We start from the raw sequence: 18,174 nt of genomic DNA, 5'->3' as shown, positions 1-18,174 counted from the left end.
GCTGCACATATTTTCTTCCACAAATCTGTTATTTTAAATGGTTTTTTGTTATATCAATATTTTCAGTTAAAAATTAAGAAACATATTTTTTCAAAAAATGTGAGATGGTTTTATCCAAAAATATTACCCACATCTGCCTCTCTAAATTACTTCGTGTATTTTAATCTCTTATCTGGCGCAATGAAGAAAGAGGAGCGAACAGAGGACGGCTTTTGTCTACTGTAGGACCACAGCCCTCCTTTTCCCTGGGACAGGGTGGAGTGCAAAGGACATGGCCACAGGGGCCTGCTGCCCTTCCTGGCTGCTCTGCCACTCCCTAGGTTTGTGAAGAGGCAGAGACTGCTAGTTGTCCATAAAAATCCATTTATTTCCCTTTTGTAGTCACATATGTTGATGAACAAGAATGTGTGGAGCTCTATGAAGCGAAGGTTTAGGAACATAAAGTTGTAATGGTTTGTATTAAGAATGGAATGGCCCCGGGAAACTGCTATTTATAATGTTTAGTAATAACGGTAATAATATCTAATATCTAAGAGTATACCAGGCAGACTTAAGTAATTTAACTCTTCTTAGTTCCCACGAAACAAAACTTTTGTTAATAAATATACGGAGCAGGTCTTATCATTCCCCTCCCCTTTTTAAGATAAATGATTGGCTGAAAGAGATTCATTTTTAAAGTGAGGAGACAGAGTTTAAGACCGTAATATTTGAAGGATTAGAGTTATAAATGTAAATTGAACAGGGATGATGATGGTGACAATGGTGACACCAATAGTAATGCTGTTGATGGTAATGGCATTTACTGCGTGATAGCACTGTCTGGCATCGTGTCCCAGGTGAGAGCTGAGGCTTTCAATAGCCTTAAGTATGAGAGAAGGCCCAGAGTGCGTGGAAAGACAAAGTGTGGATGAAGATGAATGAGTGTCTCGGTGAAAATTTGGGGACTGAAGCAGGAAAGAATTTCATGGGCAGAGAGGTAGGTTGTCGAGCCACCAGGGGCTGTAAAACACACGAAATTGTAAGGCACACTGGCCCCTGCTTCTCCAAGGAAGTGGAGGGGAGTCATGGAAGTGGAGGGTAGGAAAAGGGGCAGAACTTGTGGCATTTATGCCAGGGGAAGTAGTCAGAGGGGTTTATTTTATTGGCATTCATTGGTACAATAGAGTTTTTAATGCCATATTGTTAAATTCTTACTGCTCCTCTGGTACTCTCTCCTCACCGACTTCTAATGCAAAGAAAAGCAAAATGAATTAGTCAAATCAATTCCACAGTACTAGGGAGTATAAGAAAACAGGTTGATAAAAATGAGTAATTAGGAAGCAGTTTCTTCGGTTTTTTTGTTTTGTTTTGTTTTGTTTCTCTCTCTCTCTGTCTTCTGTGCCAAAGCAAGAAAGAATGCCAGTAGTATGCCAGAGGAGGCTGAGCTCCTTCCAAACCAATCTGGAAAACACAAATGTTTTAGATAATAGGTGCACTCTAATTCAAATGCCTCAGGTTCTATCGAGAAAGCTAACAGCAAAGAGCAGCCAGTTCTCTATCATTAAGGGTCTAATTAATTATCCGGTCTGTAAACCGCTGAGGCCCCTTAATTTTCTTGTGGGAGCCTGGATCTTGAGGCTAACTCAGATAGCATCCTCCCCTGGAGGGAGGTGGGAAACAATTACAATTAGCGTATTTTGCATTTTGTGAAAAATCCCTGTAAGTAATCTGGTGGTGAACACGACCTTTTAGGCCGAAATAGCATCTAGAGTTCCACTGAGCCAGCCGGGCTCCCCAAGGGCGGTCACCACCTGCTGGCACCTCCCGCAGGAGGGGTGGCAGGTGGCCCCACATGGTTCTCCCTCCCAGGCTCCCTCCAGGCGTGGGCTCCCTCGGCTGTCACAGTCTCACACCAGGAATGACCTCCTGACTGCAGAGCATTGGAAACAAACACGTCAGAACCTCTCTCTACGAGATGCAAGGATCACCTGACACCGGGAGCCTTTTGAAACATCGCTTCCTTGAAGCAGTGAGATCTGCTGTTTTCATTTTGAGCTTCTCCCTAAACGTTGACTGAAGACCAGGTTTCCTGGACCAAACCTAGCAGCTGCTGCTTGGCAGGAAGGAGAGCTGAGGACTGAAGGGTGGGGGCAGAAGCAGCCTGCACCCCGGTACCCCGGGCGGGTTCCCGGCTGCCCTCCCTGCATCCAGCAGGAGACCAGTTCGCAAAGCAGGGATGCAGGTCACGCTCCGCTTCCCGCCACTAGGTCCTCCCTCCCTTCACGCACAGTCCTGTGAGCTGGTGCAGAGGTGCACCTGCCCCTCCTCCCAGCCTGAGAAGGAGCTTCTGGTTGGCCACCCAGGGCACAGAATGTGGCATATTTGTCGTATTGTCTCCTTGCCATTATGAGCCACAAAGCATTGTGAAAGTGGCCCTCCCTTTGATGTTCTCTCTGCCTTTCCAAACGGTATTCTACTTTAAGTAATTTCAACATTTGAAATCTTAATCATGTTTGTATAATCTTTTTCATAAAGAAATTTTGTGAATAATTTCATTTGATTGTCAAAATAAATCTGGCATGGGGAGGCAGGGTATTACTCTTTTCATTGTACTGATCAATCAAGTGATCGATTGATCAATACAAGCAAAGCTGCAGTTTACTATATCTATAATAGAGAACATCTTCTCCAACACCCTGGCCTTTTCTTTCCCAGGGGGTCGGTACTTCTGTTTAGAGGCTGTTGTTTCCGTCCTAAACCCTATCCACCAGTATTGAGAACTCTGTAGCAGTTTATATCTCTTCCATTTCCTCTCAGATTGAGAGTCTGATGCCACTTTTCACCAACTCTCTTGGAAACGTGTCCTTCCTTTTCATCCCAAGTCTGGCTCCCTGTCATTTCTCTCCTCACTTCTCAAACTGGTTTCCCAGTTGCCAGTCTTTTCACATTGTATAATAATTCCTTGAACAACTCACTTTTCTGTAGTGCAGCTTTGATCATGTCACCCTTTGGCTTACAGGTCTTCCAATAATTCCCCACTTGTTCCTGAACATAATAGAAGTTCTAATATGATATTCTAGACATTCGGTGATCTGGCCAAAACCTACATTTCTAAATTTCAGTATGGAAAACTAACCCAATGACACTGATCCTACTACTAATATTAGGTAATGTTTTATAGCACTTACTGGGGTCCAGGTTTTATAGGTATTATATCAAGAATTCTCAGAATAATGTTGTAAAGATACTTCACTAGCTTGCTAGGGCTACCATAACCACAGGCAGCAACCGTTAGCTGCCTGTGTCCTTATAATTTTGCCCGTTCCAGATTGTAGTATGAACTGAATCATATATGATATGGAATGTTTTGAGTTCCGCTTCACGTAGCAGAGCACATTTGATACTCAGCTGTGTTGTGTGTTTCAGTAGTGATGTGCTTCGTTTATTGTTGAGTGGTATTCCATCGTCTGAATGATTATCTGTTAGTAAAAGAACTTTTGTGTTGTTTCCAGTTTTTAGTGATTGTGAATAGAACTATCATAAACCTTCATGTAAAGGTTTCTATATGAATATATCTTTTCATTTCTCCTAGGATTGGGATTGTTGGGAGGTAGGGAAAGTCTATATTTATAAAACACGACCGAACTATTTTCCAAAGTAGCTATACTATTTCATTATTTCTACCAGAAACATATGAGAATTGCTCCACAGTATTGCCAGTACTCAATATTGTCATTCTTTTTGTTCTTTAGTAGGTACTTAGTGCCGTGGTATTTCATTGAGGATTTCCTTTTTAAAAAATAAAGTATAACTTTTTAATTTTACTTTTTATGTACGTCAATGTTTCATCAGTTGCTATTCTAGCTAATAATTTAATATCATTGTCAATTTTAAGCTTTATTTTCAATATTGGACTTATAGAAACACTGAAAACATAATCTGTCCCTCATTCAGCTTCCTTTACTGCTAACATCTTATACACTCAGAGTACAATGATCAAAACTAGAAAATTAACATTGGTCCAATACATTAACTAAACTAAAAACCTTACAGACATTTCACCAGTTTTTCCACGAATGTCCTTTTTCTGTCCCAAGAGCTTGTCTAGGGTCCGACATTGCATTTACACAGTCTTTCTCCTTAGCCTCCAGCAGTCTGCGACGGTTCCTCAGTCTTTCCTTGTCTTTCATGACATTGACACTTTTGAAGAGTATTGATTAATTACTTTTGTCTAATGACCTTCAACTGGGGTTTGCTTGATATTTTGTACTGACTGGACTCAGGTGATGCATTTTTGTTAAGAATATCACATACAGGGTTTGTTCTTTACACCCTGTTGCACAGGTCATGACCTCACCGTTACTGCAGGTGCCGGCTTTGATGCTGGTCTTTCTCTCTGCCGTTTAACAACCATCTTGGGGGGTGTCTGAGGTTTTAGTTTGCTTTTTCCTATGTATTATACTTATGGATGGCTGGATTTGCAGACCTTCAAGCCAGCAGTTGACCTTTTGCTTCTTAAGACAGAAGGGCTCAGGTGGCCCTTTGTGCCCCTTGCTTTCTCGTGAGCACCTGGTAGAGGACCATGGAGAAGACCTTGAGTGTGGCCTCCCTTGTGTCGGAAGCTCCCAGAGTTTCTATATTCTTACAGTAGCCCATTCTTTAATCACTGTTTTGAAACTTGAGCTGATTTCCTCTTGTCCACTTGTGTAATGCCTGGCATTGATCCCTCCCATGCCCTGCTCTGTGAGTAAATGTTCTCATCACATCTCCTAGCTGGGGCCTGTCTCACCTGGAATTCCTTGGTAGCCCTGCAACCACAGCTGTCTTGGGGTTCAAGAAAATTCAAGATTTTGTCGTTTTTTGTAGCCTTATTCATGGCTATTAGGTGGACACTTTACAGCTTTATTTATCCCAGCCAGAAGCTGATCACTTTCTATGAGGATACTCCACAAAAGCTGGGGAACAAAAAAGAGAGATTTGCATTTATTTACATATTAATTATGTTTACATTAGTAGAGGTAGCTAAATAATCTTTGTGCCTTTTTTAGATTATCAGCATCTGACTATATGTCCTCACCACATTACCTAGCAACATGCCCGTGGGGGGAAAAATGTAAAACTGCTAGAAATAAATATAATGGTGGTAGCAAGATTCACTTTTTTCAAATTCTGGGGCTATAATAATTTTAATTATATTAAACGTCAATGCCTTCTATCCTTGTTTCACTATTACAAAAACAACACAGTCAATAATATATGTTTGCATTAAATAGCAGCTCTTGAGAGTTTCCAGAAAATGACCCATTAGCAACCAGGTAACAACAGCTCCAATTTTGTAATGTCCCACATATCTTAATTTTTTTTAACCTCCTGTAATATTAATAGTTTCCTTCATTTGAGTTCATCTTTTATCTCAGATAAGCTCTTTCTCACGTAGGACTCAATTTTGGAAATTTGCGTTTCTCCTTAATAGTGATTTTGATGTTATTTAAATTAGCAGGACTGGCACAGAAATTCTTCTTTGGTCAGCATTCTTCCTGCGGGGATGGGGAGGTGGAGACACTGGGGCCTGTTATAAAAGGGCATTCAGCCACTCTATTGTTGGAGTCTAAAATTTCCTTGCACTTGAAACAACCCATTGACACTCACACTCTGGAAATAGAGACAGGCAGTGCCAGCAACAGAGGGATTAATTGTAATTGCTAACTTCTTTTGAGTACATTTAACCAAGTGGCAGAAGCACATTGCCTCCTCCCATGAATTCAGGAGCCTGCTAGCAGGCAGTGTTATATTACCCCTGGGTGGGAATGAAGTCATGTGGGAGCAGCAAGAACAGCTCATGGAGAAATATTACCATTTTATATTTATTACTTTGGCTAGCTTAAGTGCCATAGGAATAGACTCTCTAATGCATTAAAGAGCAATTCCCCAATAATTTGACTGTTGCTTGGTAAACTATTTTTAGGGACTGTCTCACTCAGCTTTTAAAGGCACATGCCATCCTTTTTCAAAGGTTATTTTAGTGGTTTGTCAAAATGATTTAAATAACAGAATCTCTTCAGATTAGAGAAATATGGGACATTCTGTGATGAAATTTGTATTCTTGGAAAAAAAACCATCCAGGTTTTTTTTTTTTGCTCAGTATTTTTCATTGCTAGTCTCTGGCACAATTCTGTTTCCTATCTTTGATATGATGCTAATCTTGTAGTTTAGCTTTGCTTAGTTGCATAATCAGATAATAGGATTTTCTTGAAGCCACACTTGGAAGATAGCATGCACTTATCTTGGCAGAGTTCTAGATACTGGGTAAATTTTTTTCCATAGATACCTTGCCAGGTCAGCTCACTGGAGGAATCGCAGTTGCCACGAAATATGAAATGTACTCAAGGTACTTTCATCTTGATATACCCTAAGATTTATTTAATATAAAATTAGATATAGAATCTACATTTTGACATGTCATTTGTTCAACTGGACAAAGTAGTAATGAGCCATTTTGGGATGCATTTATCTGAATGACACATTCCTAAGAAGTTTAACTAATATCCAAAGGCAGTTTGTATCCTGTGTCAGCAGAGGAGATTCCAAGGGTGTGCAGGGTTTTGTTTACTGACCAACTGAGAGCCTGTGCCCCTCAAGAAAGCTTACCATTGCAGATACTATTTTTTGTCAATTGAATTCCTTTTCTCCAGTGACCTAATTATGTTAAGTACTCCATAATGGAGAAATCAAGCAAAACAGGAAATTTTCTTACAACTTTTTTTCTAACCCTTGGAAGATGTGTGGCCTTTTAAAAAATATGTTCAAATAAATATATTCACTAGAGAACAGATTAATGTGATTCTGATGAACTGCCTCAGAGATTAATTCTTAGCTCTTTCTTTTTTCTTTCTTTCTTTCTTTTTTTTTTGAGACAAAGTCTCACTCTTGTTGCCCCAGCTAGAATGCCGTGGTGTCAGCCTACCTCTTAGCAACCTCAAATTCCTGGGCTCAAGCAATCCTTCTGCCTCAGCCTCCTGAGTAGCTGGGACTACAGGCATGTGCCACCATGCCCGGCTAATTTTTTCTATATATTTTTTAGTTTGCCAATTAATTTCTTTCTACTTTTAGTAGAGGCAGGGTCTCACTCTTGCTCAGGCTGGTCTCAAACTCCTGAGCTCAAAGGATCCACCTGCCTCAGCCTCCCAGAGTGCTAGGATTACAGGCGTGAGCCACCACCCCCGGTCAATTCCTAGCTCTTTTTTAGAATAAATGGTCTGAACTTTTAATATTATTCATTAATCTATAAATATTATATAATGCTATGTGTTATTGTATACTATCGTCTCTGCATTGATGCACCTTAGAAAGGTGTCTTCTGTATAATATGCTTGATACAGAAAACCAACTCTAAATTTAAATCATAGGAAAATAATGGTTGGCATATTGGATTTGTTGATATTTGTCTCATTATGAGATTACTGTTGTAGTGAGCACAGTTCCTTCTGCCAATTAGAAAATTCAATTTATGTTAATATTAGAGTGTAAACTTCTTGAAAGTAGGGGCCTTATTTATCTTTGTATTTAAGTGCTTACCATAACAACTAGTGTTCAAGAAATGTTTACTAAAAAAATTAATTAATGGATGAGTGGTGGAAAGTTGAAGCACAGAGCTTTAATTTGATTTCAGGGGGCCCTGATGAGGTCTGAATGTAAATACATTTGCTTTAGTTATCCAAATCGCTGGGCACAATAATCTAAAAAGTGCAGACACCTACTAAAAGGGGCTTATTATCTTTTCATCTTGAATGGTGTTAAAAATATCTATTAAAGGTTTTTATTTACTTCATGGAAAAATAAACACTAAAATATGTATAAAAGTAAATGTTCCTTTTCACCAATATCTCAACTTGCTAAATTTAAAACTAAAAATACATTACTAGCAAGTGCACTGTCTCAAGTGCAGTGCATGCCTCTCCCTATTCTCCAACGTGTACTGTATGACCATATGAAGTTTTTAAACACAGGATACATATTATGTGTCTTCTTGGATTATTGATCTTACTTCCAAAGTTGGAAAAAGCCACATTATCTTTATATATTAAAATTAAAACATCTGTCTGATGTGGTGAAATACATATTATGAAGATTGGTTGAAAGACAAGACTGCAAATGAATACCAAAATCAGGGTAGGCCAGTTTTGGCCAGGAGCCCAGAGGCAGCTAGGGAATGCTTGTTCTTTTTCTTCTGTCTGGAGTTATATTACTGGAATTGTACGTAAACACTGATGTGATGTGAATACCAGTGAACTGAAGACTTGAATTCAAATCTTACTTTTTCCTCTTGAAAATTGTGAGCATGTGTGTGCACTTTAACATGGCTGCACCAAAGGTGGCTCATGTATAACATTGGAACAATTTTATCCAAAATTTTTTTGAAAGTATTCAAATAAATACTTGTGACATTTTTAGCCCAATGGATATCACATGTTCAACACTCGATAAAGTGAACGGGCTGCCCCGTTGAATGTGCAGAGACTATTTTCAGGTTGATTTTCTCTTATTATCCTGCCACTGAAATTAGAAAGTGCCAACAATCCTGCACTCTTGTCGACTACTAGAATATGGTCATAAAGAGACTCTCACTGTTCTTTGTCTCACTGCAAGTAGAGCCAATGCCCTTATGTTTTCCCAATGAGCATTATTTAAATAAATGCATTTAAAAAAATCAATCTAGGTTCTCTCTATTGCAACTTTTGTTAGGCCTCTGACCTGCTGAGAACTATTTTAGTCTTGACTAAGCAGGAACAATATTTCATGGAATCTGATGTTGCTTTAACATTCTGGGATGTTCATAGACATTTGCAGCAAGTACATGGTAAATTGCCCATTTCTGATGTATTTGGTGGATTTTTAAGCTTTGGTGACATGATGATAAGGGAAATGTAGTCTGAATCGACTTGACATTCAGTTGGAAATCCCATCAGCCATTTCTATTCTCTCAAATCATGCTATGTTTCCCTGTGTGATTCTGACATTCTTCAGTCTCTAAGTTGTAAAGATGTAAAACCCCTTTAGCTCACTGGCATCACATTCCTTAACCCCACTACCATGAATTCAGATCTGTTTCCTGCATTGTATTCACTTCTTCTTCACTTCTTGTCCTGTGGGTCTTTTCTCTCCTGCCCCCTTACTTTGTTCGTGTGTGAATATGTGATGGAGTGACATCGGCTTTGTGTGACTTGAAGACATGAAACCATAGTGACCCCACTGACCTTGTAAAGGATTCCCGTCTTTCACCTCTTTCCTAATTCTTCCTCTCTTTCTCTCAATCGTCACGTCCTGACCACGTTCACATTTTCTAGCTTCTCCCTGTATGCTTTAATTTTCTCTTGCTGTTATGATTGAGGTCCATTCACAAGTATGTAATTGTTGCACCCGTCTTCTTAAGTAGTAAAACAACAACAACAAAAGCCTCATGGTACACAGAGAGTTATGTTTTGTAAGTTCACACAAAAATTAATGCTGTTAAATTGAATTAAGTTTGGCCTAAAGCATGTCCATACGTATATTAAGTTTGGCCTAAAGGTTTTTCCGTATATAGGGAACTGCAGCCTAACTGCAGTTGATGTGTAAACGGACTGTAACCCACTCTTGTAACAAGTAGTCCAGTCTCAACCGATCACAAGGCGGAGTTTTGGTCCATCACAGGTGGCTAGCCACTCAAACCCCATTCAAATAAGGCAAAGGCTGAGCTACAACCAAGACAGCCACTTCTCTACTTCATATCCGTTTTCCTAGACATTTTCCTTTTTCTGTCCATAAATGTTACTTGACCATGCAGTAGGCTGGTCAGGAGTCATTCTGAACCTCTCGTGGTCCAGGGCATCACCAGAGTAACAAACCGTTCTTTGTTCAATGCTCAATTTAAATCTGTTAGATTTAATTTTTCTTAAGGTTTTTTGTTGTTGTTGTTGTTGTTGTTGTTAACAATATTAACAAAGGGAACTTTCTGAAACTTTGCTTTGTACACTAAATTAAATCTTTCATACTACCCACATAAGGAGTCCAAACAAATTCTATTTTAGGAGGGGGGAATTAACTTGATTTGTTGACTGTAGTGATGTACTCTTTCTGATGGAATTAAACATGGCCTTTGACAGCAGGCTATTTCTTTCATTTAGTGTTGTAAAGTTCCTATTACATGGGCTAAGTGTCAAAAAAAATGAACAGGAAATATAAGTACACCTTTATTTAAACATTGGTCTCAATGTAAATGTATATATATGTGTGTGCGTGTGTGATATCTTCTTTAATGGTAACTGACATTTAGAAATTGAGAGTAACACACAGCATTTTTAGCCATACCTTTTATAGTAAATAGTATTTTATGCATTGATTCCTTAGTCAACAAATAGACAAAAAAAAAAATGAAGAAAACAGCTTTTCTGGTCCACAGGGACCCTTTTTTATGGGTTGGCTGCTCTTTCTTCCTTCCTCCCTAGAACCCTTTCTTTAGTTGCATCCCCCTGGTAACAGAATTGTCCCCCATCTCCTGACCATGTGCTGAGCTGCACCCGATGACATGCTGCTTCTTCCAGTTTTCACAAATGTAAATATCTAGGAAGGCTGAGTCAGGGTTCAGAGGGGCCTTGGCATAACTATAACAACCAGCTTTCCTCAACTAGACACCAGGCTGTCTTCTCCCAGGTCCTGCTTTTCCTTTCTTGCCATCGCTGACCTCCTTTCTCCTTACTCAGCTATGCTTTGTGCAAACCTACACCATTTATGCTGAGTGCATAAATATGCTGAGTCATTAATATCAACAGGTGGGGAGGAGAGAGAGAGAGAGAGAGAAAGAAAGAGAACACTAAAGGAATACATTTAATTTTCATCAGGCAACCGCCCACCACCTTATACAATCATGAATCAAGTGTTTCATCTCTCTCAACAATTTCTTTTCCTATTATTCATAAGAAACTACCCATTAAAAACTTTGAGTATGATTTAATGATGAAAGAGAGATTGACTGTGGTCTTTCTTTTCTAGGTCTTTCTTTAAAGACCTGATTTATACTCATCTAAGTAAATAAACTGCTTCCTTCTCTGTATTCTCAGAAAAGTCTTCTATCTGGACCAAGATGCCTGACTATAGGCTGCTGGCCTCCCTTTTCTTGGAACATTTGCTTTAGAAAACTTGCTACTCTAAATTCTATTTCTGTCCCTTTGAGATGTAAATCTCCCAGCCTCTTGCCTGGAATGTCTTGCTCCTGGACTGGGAGCCATCCCTTTGAAATGTAATCATGGAGAACCCCATCTCCCAGTCTCTGTAGGAGCCTCACTTTGATAAGTACCAATTAGCAAATACAGATGGCCTATCTGCCTACCAAGTCCTCCAGTTCTCAGTAGCTCACACCAGAGCCCCAAGTCTCTAGCCATTTGTGTCAGAGGAGTTGAGTTCAGTCTCTCTCCCCTCTTGCACTAGTACTGAATAAAGTGCCTTCCTGTTCTGTTGAGCTCTGTCCAGTGCAATTTCTATTTGACAGTCTTAATGAAGAAGGTTGTTAATGGCCTGGCGTCTGTCTGCCCTGCTGCACTGTGAGCCCTGAGGTCTAGGCATTGAGAAGATGGTCTGTTCATCTTTGTGTCCTCTAGGAGTGGCGGAATAGTCAGTGCTCATGGAATAGTTATTTGAAACATGAGTAAAAGCTAAAAATGTAGCAAACATGTCATATGACATTAAGACAATTACAAATTGATGTACTGCATTGTGGGCCTGGAATTTCTCCTGTTCTTCTATATCAATAAGCTCAGGGTTGTAAGGTTTTTCAGTGGCAGCAAAAGAAAAGACAGAGAGAGAGAGAGAGAGAGAGAGAGAGAGAGAGAGAGAGAGAGAGAGAGAGAGAGAGAGAGAGAGAGAAAGAGTGGGGCCAAACCATGTGGCTTTATTTAGTGTTCCCAGACAAGTTCTGGGACCCCAAGATGGCTCCAAGAGAGGGAGGCCCCAGAAGGTGCCCCCATTTGAAGGGGGTGCAGCCTTTTATACCCTTTGGGCTGGGCTAGGGACTTTTGGCAGGAACAGCTGGGGATTTTCCATTGTAACTTTGGGTGGTCATTGAGAAATAGGAGGGGTTGGCGGTATTTGTGGAACCCAGGAGCCTAAACGTTCTTATCCAGGTAGACATCTGGGTGTGGTTTTTCTCAGTGAGGCCTGGCAGTTTGTTCTTGGTGGGTCTGGTCTCGTGAGTCTTTTCTTTTTGATCTATAGAAGGGGGTAGGGTGCGCCACCAGCCTTACAAGGGCATTTATAGAGCTATCTACTGAAGAAAAAGCGACACAACCTAAACCCCTGTGTGGACTGGGTGTCTGAAATGCAACCCTGGATGCCACACAAGGTGTGCTGCTGAGTGCTGTCCTTGATTCTAGGTGTGAATGAGTCTCTGTTATTTCCCAAATGAGAAAAAGTCACTTTTGCCTCTGATTTTTGTGTTTATCATACTAATCTGGAATCAGAAACTGCTAGAACCAAAGGCGTCCTGAAAAGTATCAGGTCCAAAGCCCCCTAGTGTTACAGAGGAGAAACTGGAGCCCTGGAGGTTTGTGTCCCAGCCTGGCTCACAGAATCTTATCTCCTGGCCTTGTTTGGAGCCTTTTCACCAAACTGTATGCTAATCTATATGCAGCCCAGGAAAAATACCATGGAGCGGGTTTTAAATATTATTAGTACTGCCTCTCTTGCTGAGAATTGGCAAAATGAATGAAGCTCAGGGAATTTCACCCCCAAAATTTGACTCCTTGGTATAAAGAGATTTTGAAGTAAAGGCCTTTAGAGATCAACAGGCTTTGGAAGGGACTTTCCCACCATACACATAACACCAGATGGGCCCATCAAAAAGAACAATTGCATTTCCTTCCCCTTCCTGTTATCTTAATATATTGCAGGAATGAAGATCAAGGATGCAACTAGACCTGGCCCAACAAAGTTTAAAGATAATACCTGTGCCTCTGGTTAACTTAATTTCCAAAGAGAATCATTCACAAACCAATCTGTTTCGTCCTATCCATTGATTACCCCAAGTACCTATTCATCCTCCCTAGGGACCATTTATTGGCCCTAAGCAGAATCATCTATATTCCTCATCCCTTCTCCCATCTAAAATGAGAGTGCATAAACTTCTGGGCCCCTTTGGCATGTTGGGTAATCACTCTGTGATTCTCCCCAGGTACACAGTAAATAAATTTGTAGTCTCTTTCTCTTACTAATCTGCCTTATTGTGAGTTGATCTTTGAGCAAGCCTTCCAGGGATGAAGGGGAATTTTCTTTTCCCCCTACATTATATTAAGCAATCCCTGCCAATTAACAGTGTGTTAAATTTCATCTTCAAGCTTATCTGACTTCAAAATAGTTCCATAACACACATTTTAATGTATCCAAGATTCTAGAAAACTGTTGATTTTTAATTTTATAAAGTTTTAAACATCAAAATAAAAATGATAATACATGGAAGAAAAGCACTATCACAGCTGATCAAAATCTCTTTAGGTATAATGCTGACAATATGCAACTTGTGAATTTTACTTCTGTAGCATTCTTTTTTTCATACCCTACCCAGTAATCATCAACATGTGCCTAAGCCCTTTTGAAAATGCAAATCATCACTGAAGCACAGGGATGCCAGCTACGTAAAGACATTGCCACAGCTTTTAATTAACTCCCGGGATTTTTGTTTCAGAAAGTGCATTGTTTTAGGAGTAGCAATTACAAGCTATTTTGGCTTCCTCGTTTTCTTCTCTGTTTCTGACTATCTCTTTTGGATTCAGCAGGGAGAACAATTAGGTTTAGAAAAGGGCAATGACAGGGTTCTGGCTTGACATGACTAGCCCAGCCCTGCTCCTGAGTCACCGGCCACTGTGGTCACAGCCGCAAAGGGAAGGAGAGTTTAGGGTCCTGGCCCCGCTCCCCTGTGCTTCTTTTGCAGTTTCAGGACATTCATCTTTGACCCTCCTGTGTCCCTTTCTGAGTTCAAAAAAAAATCATCTCAAAAGCACAGCTATGAAAAGTTTCTTCCCTGTTGCTGAATGATTTGCTGAAATAAATCTGAAAACTCTTCGGAGAAGGTGAGGATGGCACAGCAGTCATTTCCTGTTCAACGTTGAGATAAAACCCTACACAAGATTCTAGCCAGGATTTTCTGAGATTTTCCTGTTTCCATTGGAATTTTCTTTTCTGTACCCCATACTCTGTGTCTAATACTATTATTCACAATTAAATCGTGCTTTCTTTTTTTAGGTACATTTATATCTTCACTTATTTATACTGTCATCATAGTATTTCGAAGTCACTGCTTAGCCAAGTTGTTAATATTCAGCAGCCTCATCTCTCTATTTCCTAATGCATTGTGTTTTTCTGAATACTCTTTTGTTCTTTCCATGGTACTATAAAAGTATTTCTGATCATTATTCTAGTCTTCATTTAAGGGACTCTTTAAGAATTGGTATGTCAGTGTCTGCTAATTTTTAAACAAAAAAATCCAATGATGCATACGGAAGGATAAACAAAAATCTAACTTTATAAACTTAGGAAAACAGATTTACTCTAAGGTTTTCTGAATTTCAATCACTTATTAAAATTCATGTTTGTTAAGATATATTAACTTTAGTTTCTTTTTCTTATTTTTTAATTTTGTTCATGCATATGTAAAATCTTTCTGAATATGTCTCTCTGCTAATTTCAACCTTCTAATTTAAAGCCATCTTGAATTTTTTTCAAAAATGGTGGAAGTTAGAAAAAATTTGAACAACCAATTCAGAAGCACTTTGCAATGTAGTACCCTTCAACTATATATTGTTGATATTTATTGAATAAGATGGACTTATGGTCTGTCAGTATTTTCTTCAATGTAGGTAATATTATTTGTACTATAGATATGTTTTGAAGTAATTAAAAAATCACAGTGCAATTAGACACTAAATTTATAACATCTGTGGCATAACATTTTCTTAACACTTTCATTACAACATAAACCATATACCACATAAATCACCCATTAGAAGTGTATGTTGGAATGTTTCTTAGTATATTCAGAGTTGTGCAACTATCTCTTTTACAAATTTTAGGTTATTTTCATCAAGCCAGAAAGAGACCCACGCCTATTAACAGTCACTCCCTATTTCCTCCTACCCACCCGGCCCTAGGCAACCACTAATTTACTTTCTTTCTCTATAGATTTGCTTATTCTAGACATTTCATATAAATGTAATTATATCATACATGGTATTTTATGACTGACTTCTTTTTCTTAACGTGATATTCTCAAGGTCTATTCATGTTGTATTGTGTACTAGTAATCCATTCCTTCAGTAATTCTTCCTGCCTAAATATATTCACTTGTATGGATATGCCACATTTTATTTATTCATTTATCAGTTGATGAATGGGCTGTCCACCTTTTGGTTATTATGAATACTACTACTATGAACATAAGTTTACAAATTTTTGCATAGACATGTACTTCATCTCTTTGGTTATATATATCTAGGAATGGACTTCCGGGTTACATAGTAACTCTATATTTAACTTTTGAGAAACTGCCAGACTGTTTTCCAAAGAGACTGTGCTATTTACATTCCCCCCAAAATGTAAGTGTTCCAATTTCTCTACATCCTTGCTAATATTTCTTATTAAAAGTCATTTTGAAGGTAGTTCTCCAACTAGGTGTGAAGTGGCATTACATTGTGGTTTTGATTTACATTTCTCTCCTGGCTAATGTTTTCAAACATCTTTTCTTATGTTTATTGACTATTTGTGTATCTTTGTGGCATTCTTTTAGCCAAGTAATTTTGTAATTCTATCAAAAGCTAACTTTATTTTGCTCTCTAAAAATCCTTCTTAAATTTGGCATTCTAGGTAGCAGACAATATTTTTATTTGATTCCTATTAAAATATTGCCCCCTATATTTCTGAGAGTGAAGTATGTTCTTTATGAATAGCTAAGATTACCTCTTCAAATATCTTTCAAATTGACCTGTTTACAATATTTACCTATTCCATACACTATAATTCTATATACTTGAAGATTTTGGTTAGAATTTATTAATTATTATCATTAGAAATAAACATAATCCCATCATATTTTGCTTATTCCAGTCTCTTGTGTGAATCATAGAACTATGGGGCCCTAATCAATCAGGTTTTTAATCACAATTGTGTCCCAGAATCCTCCTCTGAAAAAATCTGCTAGAACAAGGTGATATCATTTATCAGTTTATCTCACAAATATTTATTATAGTGCCAATGCTTGAAACTCAATATTTTAAAATCATTGAACCTAATCTGTATTTTTATATTGGGAACTGAATTCCCAGACTAATCCAGCTTGCACGAAGGATTTTTTTTTTTTTTTACAAACCCTGTTAGAAACTAGCATTTATGGAAGCTTTGCGCACTGCAAGGCGCATGCTAAAGGCTTCACATGCATCATCTCATTTAATTATAATTACACCATGACATGGCAGATTTGTTTTTCCCACATTATAGATTAGACAAGACGCAGAGTGGTTATACAACTGGTTGAAGGCTATATACAAGTAAAGGCTTAGAAGAGAGTTAGTCAGTTAGTCACTTAATATAGTCCCTCTTCTACATTTTACTGTTTCAATCTGATCTAGGTTTGAAAAAATCAGATTGAAAATTAAACAAGATGTTAAATTAACCAAGGCAGAGGGGCTTTGAAAATAACCTTCAAGTCTCAACTCAAATGTTATCTCCTTCATGAAACTCCTCTTCCCTCTAGCCATAGAGCCGCACTGCATTCTCTTTGCTCACAAAATGTTTTGTTTCCCTTCTCTGTACCACTATTCACTGTCGTCCTATAGTTAGTGAACTGAGCAGTATTTTTTTAAGGGTGGAGACTGTCTTATTGATTTTGCTGTTTAATCTCTGCTGCCTGCCTTGAACATAGGTGTCCAATATAGGTTTGCTTAACTAAATTAAACTGAAGCCATACAAATATTTGTTCATTAAATGAAGATCCATTTTCTAGAACTACAGATTCTAATATATTACAGTGGGAGAAATATTGCAAATGATCTCTCAAGAATCATTACTCTATTTAAACAGATCTTGTATGTTCTTATTCACCACAGGTTCCCTTTGTTCTGATGTGAAAAGTTTATAAGTGCTTAAGAGAACAGATATTTTCATTAATTTTAGCCTAGATTCAAATCCTAATCTCCATACTAAATAATTATGAGACTTTGGGCAATTTTTAAATCCCTTCAAACCTCAATTATCTCTAAAATGAGAGTATAAATACTAATCTCATAAATCTGATGAATTTGAGAATGATTGAACCCTAAATAAAAAGATGTCAAAAGTCTCAGCACACTTTCTGTCACTGAGCAGGAACTATTAGCATGGATAATGATCATTATTACTCTGTTGGTCCTATAAGAGAAAAGATTTTTAATTATATTATGTACGTCAGATATAAGATAAATATAAGGATTTCTAGGTTTTATAACTCTGAATTTTTAACTGTCACACACAAAATAAAGAAGATAAAATGCCTTAACAACTTGAAAGTATTATCTTTGCCTTTTCTAACAGAAAGGTGCAGCTTCTTTATAGACATGATAACTGGGCTTTGGAATTCTCAGAATGGAGCACAGAATGGCTCCATCTCTTAATACAAGTAAATATAGGATTGGGAAAGATCATCTGTAATTTAATATTATACCATGAGAATTTGAGAATAGATGGGACTGAAGCTGTCAGAGCAGTAAAAGGCAGTAAAATTACAGAATGCAGGCAAACACCAGGGAACACATAGATTACATGATAAGGACTAATAATGTCCTTCCTCAAATTAACTTTTTTTCCTGGGCTAATGATGTTGTAGGTTTGGTATAGTGTTTTGATAGATTTGTTTTAATAGATTTAATGGAGTATATTTTTTTCTCTCTTTTGTCTTTTAACTTAAATCTAAAATGAAAGTCCTCCAGCATGAACGGCATGTACTGAGACCGTGGCTATGAGTCTGACTATTTGACTGTTTCCCCAAAACTCGTATTTGGGAATATGTGCCCGTGCAGGCTAGAATCCAGGTAGAGAATGCCGCAGACATAATTGGCCGCATGCTGTAATTCCCCCTGCCCACTACTGGTAGCTTTAATAAGTCCACAGAGCACCTTAAGCCATTTTAGAAATATACTTGAA

The sequence above is a fragment of the Microcebus murinus genome, chromosome 5, assembly GCF_040939455.1.
Source record: "Microcebus murinus isolate Inina chromosome 5, M.murinus_Inina_mat1.0, whole genome shotgun sequence".
Lineage (NCBI taxonomy): Eukaryota > Metazoa > Chordata > Mammalia > Primates > Cheirogaleidae > Microcebus > Microcebus murinus.
Note: the sequence above shows the minus strand (reverse complement) of the source record.